This window comes from Callospermophilus lateralis, unplaced genomic scaffold, assembly GCF_048772815.1.
Source record: "Callospermophilus lateralis isolate mCalLat2 unplaced genomic scaffold, mCalLat2.hap1 Scaffold_143, whole genome shotgun sequence".
NCBI classification, from domain to species: Eukaryota; Metazoa; Chordata; class Mammalia; order Rodentia; family Sciuridae; genus Callospermophilus; species Callospermophilus lateralis.
In genome coordinates this window covers 395,448-404,403 of record NW_027512573.1, presented here as the reverse complement: position 1 = coordinate 404,403, position 8,956 = coordinate 395,448, and positions in this window count along the sequence as shown.

Genomic DNA, 8,956 nt, shown 5'->3' with positions numbered 1-8,956 from the left:
GAATAGTATTCAGTGCTAACACAAATTGAGCTATTGAGCCACATGAAGGGAGGAAATTAAAATGCATATTACTGGTGAAAGGAACCAATCTGGAAAGGCTACATACTGTGTGATCCCAACTATAGGACTCTCTAGAAATGTAGAAGTATGGAGACAGTAAAAAGACCAGTAGTTGCTAGAGGTAAAGGGAGAGGATGGGTAAAGTCATGAAGAAGATTTTTAAAGCAGAAAAAATTTTGCAAATGATACTATCATGGTCATCATGGAGGTTATTACACATTGATAAAAATCCATAAAGGTAAAACACAAAGGGTTACCCAAAATGTAGACTACAGAGTCCAGCTCATGATAATGTATCAACATTGGTTTGTCAACTATAATTAATAAAACAGACTGTAAGGCGACTGAGAGGAGAGTACAGGGAACTCTTTCTATTCAGAATTTCTATAAATCTGAAACTGCTCCCCAAATAATCTATTAATTAAAACCAAAACTCAAACACCCTGCATCTTTAATGGAGTGTGGGATGCAGGAGGACTCCTTAAGGATGACACATGGCTGAGCAGGTGGTTCTGTATAAACACATAAATGCACCCATGTCAGACATAAAATATGTTGCTTCCTGACCTTGGTGCACACCAGAGCTGTCTGGCATCCCTCCACCACACACACACACTTCTCTTGTTTGCAAACATGTATTTTATAAAAGCAATGATATTGCAAAAACTGCATTCTATCATTAAATCATAGGAGAGAAATCTTTGAAGTAGAGGAAAGCTGAACAGAAGCACCTTTTAGTATATCCAAAGGCAGTGGAGGCAGAGAAAAGGAAGCCTGACCCTCAAAGAATTTGCAAGGGGAGATACACACTGCACCATGGGCAGCAGGACCCTGCACAAATGTTCAGCAAGCCAGAGAGGGGACACGTGACAGCAGCCTGCTCTCCTTCCAAACTGCAGTCCTGCCTTCCCAGCCCCTCGGAGGGTGGGGGGTCTGCACTGACGTGAAGGGCCTGGAGGCTCTGGTGGGAAGTGTGCTAAATTCTTTTCTGCAGAACCAATTAATCCAGCTTTAGGCAATGAAACCCACCATTGTAAATACCCAGGTGCACCAGTGAGTCTGAGATCTTCCAGTAGAGACCAGTGAACTGCAACAGGCCCTTCAGGCTGCTGCCTGCTGGGGACAGAGGGGCTGGTCTTCCAGAACATGTCTCTGCTGATCCCCTCAAACCTGTAACACAGTAGCTTGTTTTCTAGCAAATTGGGGACTGATCTCATGAGTGAGAACACTTACCTCTCAACCCTGCATGGGGTAGACTGTCCTCAAATGAAACCTGAGTTGTATTTGGTTTAACCAAATGGACTTAAAAACTCCCTGTGTGAGCTGTTACAGAGGCTGAGGCAGAATGCTTGCAACAGATGAGGGGCCCCAGCACAACCTTCTCTCTCTTCTAGGCTCTCCCCCACTGCAATGTCTTCTTGAGCCCCTAAGAAAAAGTTCTTTTTCAAAGAAAAGAACCTGAAGCCATAAATAATCCAAATGAGGAGGTTTGGGTCTCAGCAAGTGTAAGATGCCTTTCTCTTGAGCTTGCTATCTGTTATATCTTTGGTTTTCTTATAAAGAGTTTAAATAGGCAAGCATATGACTGTGTGAGCCCAGCCCATATTCCTTCACCTTTCTTGAGCTGAAATTTATTGCTGGTTAAAAACACCACATAATGAGAGTTGCCTCTGCCTTGGTGCTTGTGGTTGGGTCAAGAATGCTTGCATTAATGTCATCTAAGCCTGAGAGAGAGATTCTGCTCAGACTCTGGACAAATCTGCAAGAGTGGGCAGTTTCTTTCTGCCCTGCCAGATTTAAGGAAGAGAACACTGGTCACTTGCTGCAGGCTTCTCCATGGCCATAGGCCAGGTGTTTACAGGGTGGAATGAGAAACTGAGGTACAGGGTGGACAGAAAGGGGCTCACACTGTGCCATCCCCTCCTCAGCACTCTGTGGGCTTCCAGTCTGAATCTTAGAAAACATCCCAAAAGTCAAACAGAAGTGGTTGGAAAATGATATTCTTAAATATTTTTGAGAATTCTAGTGGAGGTTACTTTCTACTTTCAAACAAAATTATGTTTCATGTTTACCTGGCATAGTTTGGGGGTGCTGAAGAGTACCAGAGCTGGAGAAAATCTATAAAATCAGTCATTTGCAGGGAAGGGCTGAGACAGAATCTGGTATCTATAAAATTCCTTAGACAATGCAAGTGAAATGGACATGCTTACCCAATGGTAGAATATCTGTGCTATTGACATTCAATCTGAAAAACCTTCTGCTTTCCTAATGTGGGCACTGATCCAAGGCCTGATGATACATGGATGCAGAAGAAACTTCTATATAAAGAAGTCACTGTGAAGGAGGGAAGAGAGAAATAACTGCAATAGTTGGTAAGAAGATGCAACAGAGAAGGAGCAGCGGGTGGAAGGGAAACACAGAGGAAGGAACCAGCATGCTGGGATAAAAAGTGCTCTTCTAGAGGAGCTGAGAGGAGGGCAGGGCAGATCCACCACCTTCCCTAGATGGCACATGCTATAAATAAAACAGTGTGAAGAAGGTCAGTTCAGGGGCCTGGCATGGTGGTGCATGCCAGTAATCCCAGTGACTCAAAAGGCTGAAGCAGGAAGACCACAAGTTCAAAGTAAGCCTACACAAAAGCAAGTTTCTAACAACTCAGTGAGATGCTGACTCTAAATAAAATATAAAATAGGGCTGGGGATGTGGCTCAGTGGTAGAGTGCCACTGATTTCAATCCCCCATACACACGTGGCCCTCACAAAAAAAGAAGATAACCAATTCAAGGACAGAAATAATGAATGAGATTTAAAGGAAAGAAAGGCTCTTTTCAGATCAAAAGCATCAAAATTCAAGTGTAGTCACATATTTTATAGGAAGTGAAACATTTTTCCCCATAAAACATTTTTTGTTAAAAAGCAGTTAAACAATTTTTATAATTGTTCCTATTATGAGAGACTACATAAAAAATGGGCTACCTGCTGGATTGCAGCTGAGGCTGCTAAAATTGAATCTCCAATTTAGTGGGAGGCACAGACAAGAGGACAAAGAGAAAACCAGCCAAGTTAACAAAGAGAACAAAAGCTCTGAAAGCAATTACAAAACTCAGCTCTCTTCACAGAAAGTTAAAAAAATCAAGAGTGCAACCCCAGTGAAATAGAGAAAGTCACAATGATAGCTGGAATTTTAATACCCATTAAATGCGATCAATGGAATTAATGGAACCAATCAATGGAACTTGTCAAATATTAGTGCACAAACTCTAAGCACCATGATGACCTGATGAACATCTATAGAACAATATGCTCAACCAGAGTAGTCCCTACATCTGTTCAGTCCACAAGGAATGAGCACCCCAACAGATCACATGTGCAACCATAAAACAAACCTCAATACATTTAAAAGAATCAAAACCATAATTTTCTAACAATAGGGAACTAAATTAGAAATCCATAACAAGAAGATATTTAGAAACTCTCCTAATTTTTGCAAATTAAATAGCAAACTTCTGTAGAACTGATAGGCCAAAGAAGAAAATGCAGAACTACACAATATAAAAAAATGAAAGTATTGGATATCAAAAGTTTATGGCTCAGCTAAAAGGAATAATTAGGAATTTAGAACTTTAAGTGTTTAAATTAGATAAAGTTTATATCCTAATAATTTTAAGAAACAAGGGCAAGTTAAATCTAAATAATTAAACCATTACAGTCAAGAGCAGAAATCTATGAACCAGAAAATAAACAATATAAAAATCAGTAAAGCCTAGCATTAGCTGATGCTTCAAAAAATTAATGTAGTTGCATGTGGTGTTGCACACTTGTAATCCCAGTGACTGGGAATGCCAAGGCAGGAGGATCATAAGTCTGAGGCCAGCCTCAGCAATTTAGTGAATTCTTATCTCAAAATAAAAAGTAAAAAGGATGGAGATGTAGCTCAGTTGTAAAAGATTCTTGTATTCAGTACCAAAAAAAAGAAACCCTCCAAAACAAACAAAAACCCACCAAGTAACATAGTTGCCATAGTTGCTAACATCTAGAAAAACTGATTAAGAAAGAGAATAACATCTAGAAAAACTGATTAAGAAAGAGAAAAACACACATCACCAATATCAGGAAGGCACAGGAGAACATCACTGAAGACTCTGCAGATGTTTAACAATAAGAAACATTATGAACAAAGAAGTAAACAGATTGAGTTAGAAAAGAAGACAAATTCCTCAAAAAACAAAAAACACCAAAAATTATTACAAAGAAAAAGAAAAACTCAAAATAACTCTAAATCTCTTGAGGAACTTGAAGTTGTAGTTAATTTTTGAAGTTGTTAAAAAAAAAAAAGCTCTTCCTACAATTAAAACAGAGAAACTGGTAATGTTTTCAAACATTTAAAAATGAAATATCAGCAGTGTACACAAACTCTTAAGAGAAAATACTGGAGTAAAGGACACTTTCTAATTCATTTTTTGAGGCTAACACAACTGTGCTACAAACATCTAACAGGGACATCAAAAGAACATGCAGATCAATATACTTCATGATCAAAAGGGCAATACCCTTCTCATAATGTTAACTAAATCTAGCAAAACACAGACTATATTTTAAAAAAATATTTTTAAAAAATGCATAATGGACCAACTGGGGCTAACTCCAGGAATATAATGACTTCAACATTCAAAAGTTAATCAATGAGCTGAGAATTGTGGCTCCCCTCTATAATTCCAGAGGATCAAGAGACTCAGGCAAGGAGGATGACAAGTTCAAAGCAGGCCTCAGTGACTTAGCAAGGATCTAAGCAACTTAGCAAGACCATGTCTCATAATTAAAAAATAATAATAAAATAAAAAAGGGCAGAGGATGTGGCTCCATGGTTAAGTGCCCTGGATTAAATCCCCTGTATCAAAAAGAAAAAAAAGTCAATGAAAACAGACATAGAGAAACCATATAATTATCTTAACTGATATAAAAAAAGATCAGTTCAACATCAATTCATTGTGAAAACTTCAAAGAAATGAATTAAAGAACTTTTTCTAATATAAAGGGTATTTATAAGAAGCATGCAATGAATATACTACTTAAAGTAAAATAAAAAATATATTCCCTTTAGTACAGGAAACAAGACAATGATGACTGTTCTATTTCTATGCAACATTTTTTAAGAAAGATTTTTTTGTCAATGGAACTTTATTTATTTATTTATATGCAGTGTTGATTATCAAACCCAGTGCCTCACACATGCTAGGCAAGCACTCTACCACTGAACCACCACCTCAGCCCTACCTACCAACATTCCTAGGTTGGTACTGAGCATCACAATAGGAAAAACGTGACAGATAAATAAGTAGGAAGGTTGGTGATAGGTATTTAGATAGACTTAGGTGATAGATAAATGGCATATAGTTTAGAAAGGAAGACATAAATCTGTCTTTAGTCATAGACAATGTCATAATTTACATAGACTGTTCCAAGGAATATATTTAAAAATGAATACTTGTAATGTGGATTTTGCAGGACCACAAGATAAGCTCAATTTACAAGAATCAATTGCATATTTATATGCAGCAAGAATTTGCAAATAAAATTTATATACCTTTTTACATATATATATATATATATATATATATATATATATATATATATATTTCATTTGCAAATTGATGTTTTAATGTTGCAATAACTTTGCAAACTGATATTTTAATGTTGTTATTGCAACATTTAAATATCAATTTGTTGTTGCAATGTTATTGCAAGTTTTGTGTGTATATATACATACACATTATATATATAATACACACAAATAACTTGCAATGACATTAAAAACCACCTAAAATAGTGGTCAAATCCACAGAGACAGAAAGTAGAATGGTGTTTACCATGGGCCAGGACAATGGAAAAATAGGGACTTAGTGCTTAATGGGGACAGAGTTTCAGCGTGGGAGGCTGAAAAAGTACTGGAGTTGGATGGATGTAACAGCAATATGAACAGATCATACTTAATGACACTGAACTCTACATTGGAAAATGGTTCAAATACTTAGGAATAAGACTTCCACACCTGAAACTTCAAAACATCACATAAAGAAAAGAAAAACTGAATAAATGGAAATATGTACCATATTCAGAGACTGTATCACTTGATAGTTTTAAGGTGACAATTTTCCCCAAAGTGTCATACCACTCCAACAAAATGCTAGCAAGGTTTTTTTCATAAAGTATTTTTAATGTCACAGGGAAATAAAACTATATAATGAGAAAAGAGGTTGTACCCAAATGAATAAAATTAACTTCACTATTAAAGGGCACACTGAGACCATGCACCCCCTGATGTTATATCCTGGAAGGAAAAAGCCACAAAAGGCCAAGGAATGATTCTGTGTTTCAGGAGAGTAAAACAGCATGGTTGGTGTCCTGTTCTAGAGAGGAAATCTGAAGAACATTAGGGGGATAATTGGAGAAAGTAGAATATGAATGGAATATATCCTGAACTTGAGCTGTTGGTATATAAAGCAACACCCTTGATCTTAGGCAACACACACTCAAGTATTAAGGGGCAATTTTTATTCACTATGGGATTCAAGGGGAACTACATTTTCCAAAAAACAGACATCATGACAAGGTGGAACTGAGAAAGAAAACGAGACTGGTTTCTCTGTTGCTTGAACCTCTGTTCAAATTGAATTGAACTTGATAAGGCTGATGGTCTATTGACTTTAACATCAAATATAAAATGTCAGTCTTTTGTCCAAGTTCACTTACCAGCTATAAGGCAGTCTGGTTTCTCCTGAAGTCATTTTAAATTACTGGAATATCAGGAAGTTTTAAATCTTTTTTAATAGTGCTACTTTCTGTAATTAGGATGAAGTTTGAATTATTATTATGACAACTTTCCCCAAATTAGCAATGGAAGGAGCTGAAACTAGAAGATATCCAAGTTCCATTTAGATGCTCTGAGTACACAAGGCCCTTGAATTATGCCCATGAAGATGCTCATTATGTGGTTGAATACACAACCCTGGAGATGGGGAGATAAGTTGGAGTTGGAAATCGAGATTCCAGGGTCATGAGTATGTGGGTAGAGAAGAGTGGAAGTCTTGGAATTGCTTGATGTTAATTAAGTCCAAAAATAAGAGGAATCAGGGATATGGCCTCAAAGAAGGTGATTTTCCAGAGGCCAAGAATTAGGATAACTTTTAATTGTTCAAAAGAGCAGGCATTCTAGAAGCAGCATGGTATGCAAGCACACACTTTTGGGTCACAAGGTTGGTCCAGGAAAACACAGAGAAGGTGAGGGTTCTGATGCTGAGGTTTCAGAGAGCACCCCCACCCTGCAACAATACTCTGCCACCTCAGCATGCAATACTTGTAGATGGGCCCATCATAGTGAATATGAGCCACTTTTAATCTAAAAGAGCAGGGAAAAAAAAAAAAACAGAACAAACTTATGAAATGCCAGATATGTAGCCTAGTGTTAATTCCCTGTACATGCCCAAACTACCACCTAAATAAGTTATAATAACCCTCTTCTTTGAGCCTATATCAGTGGAGAAACCACCCTTTCTTAAAGCTTTTGTTCTTCATATACACATCCTCCTTACCTGAAGCTGAACACAGATGGAAGGAAAATGGCTACTTTGATGGTACTATATCCATTACCTCCCAGGACACCCAGCCTCACCTTTCCCCACACACTCTAGCTTAAGGTAGACTCACTGCCAGTACTCATGTGTGTGGACCTATGAGGGTGGCAGCAGGCAGGGACAGGGCAGTGTGTCATCCATTCACTTTCCTCTCTGAGAACCAACAGCAGTGCATCCTACACTGCCATTCTGTGCACAGGGCTAAACTTGGCTCTGACTCAACTCTCCAGTTCCCCAGATGACACACCACTTGACCAAGGATAAAGGAGGGAGAACTGCTGTGCATTTGGTAAGGAAATTGCACCAGAGAGGAGTCACTGCATAGGATAGACTGGATGAAACAGCGAGAACTTGTGAATTATTCAGTGTCTTAATTTCCTTATTTTCCTTCTGTCTTCACTTTGGTTAACTTCCAGACATGTCATGAGCACACCATTATAAGGGAGAGGTGAATCTGAAATGTGATCATAAAAGAAAATCATGGTTGCAGAAAGATGACATCCAATGAGCTGATGTCTCAGACTACAGGGTGTCTGATCAAAGATCGTCCTTGTGTGATAAAGTCATTTGCCAGAGAGCAGAATTGGTGGTCCCAGGGGATAGGAGTGGTGGACTGGGGAGACATGGGTCAGTGGACACAGAATTTCAGTTAGGAAATTAATAAGGAGTAAGTTCAAAAGATCTGCTGTACAACATGGTAGCTATAGTTAATAACTATATATTATATATTTGAAAATGGCTGAAAGAGTAGATTTTTAGTGTTCTTACCGTAAACACAAAACCATGAAAAGTATATGAGATAATGCATATGCATTTTGTGGGGAGTGTTTTGGTTTTTGGTGTTGGTGATTAACTAAGGGCCTTGTGAACACTTAAGTGCTTGCTCTACTACTGAGTTACAACCCCAGCTTTTACATATATTTTATCTTTAGACACATATGTGTGTGTTTGCATGTGTCTAGTTTTTATCTGTCAATTAAAAAATAAATGAGGTACTCTAAGAAAGTCATCTACCAGCACAAAGTCAGTAAATGAATTCAACAGGGCATCAGAAGAATAATTTGGTCTCATTGAGTGGGTTTTAATCTAGTTATTAAAAAAATGGAACTGTATTATATAACAGAATGTTAACATCACAAAAGCAGAAAAATTCACACTTTCACATTTGTATCTGGAAAACTGAGTATAAAAATGAAGGGTTATCATCATTAGTGACAATAAACATGTAAACTATGTACAGAAGAATAGAAAAATATACACTTTGAG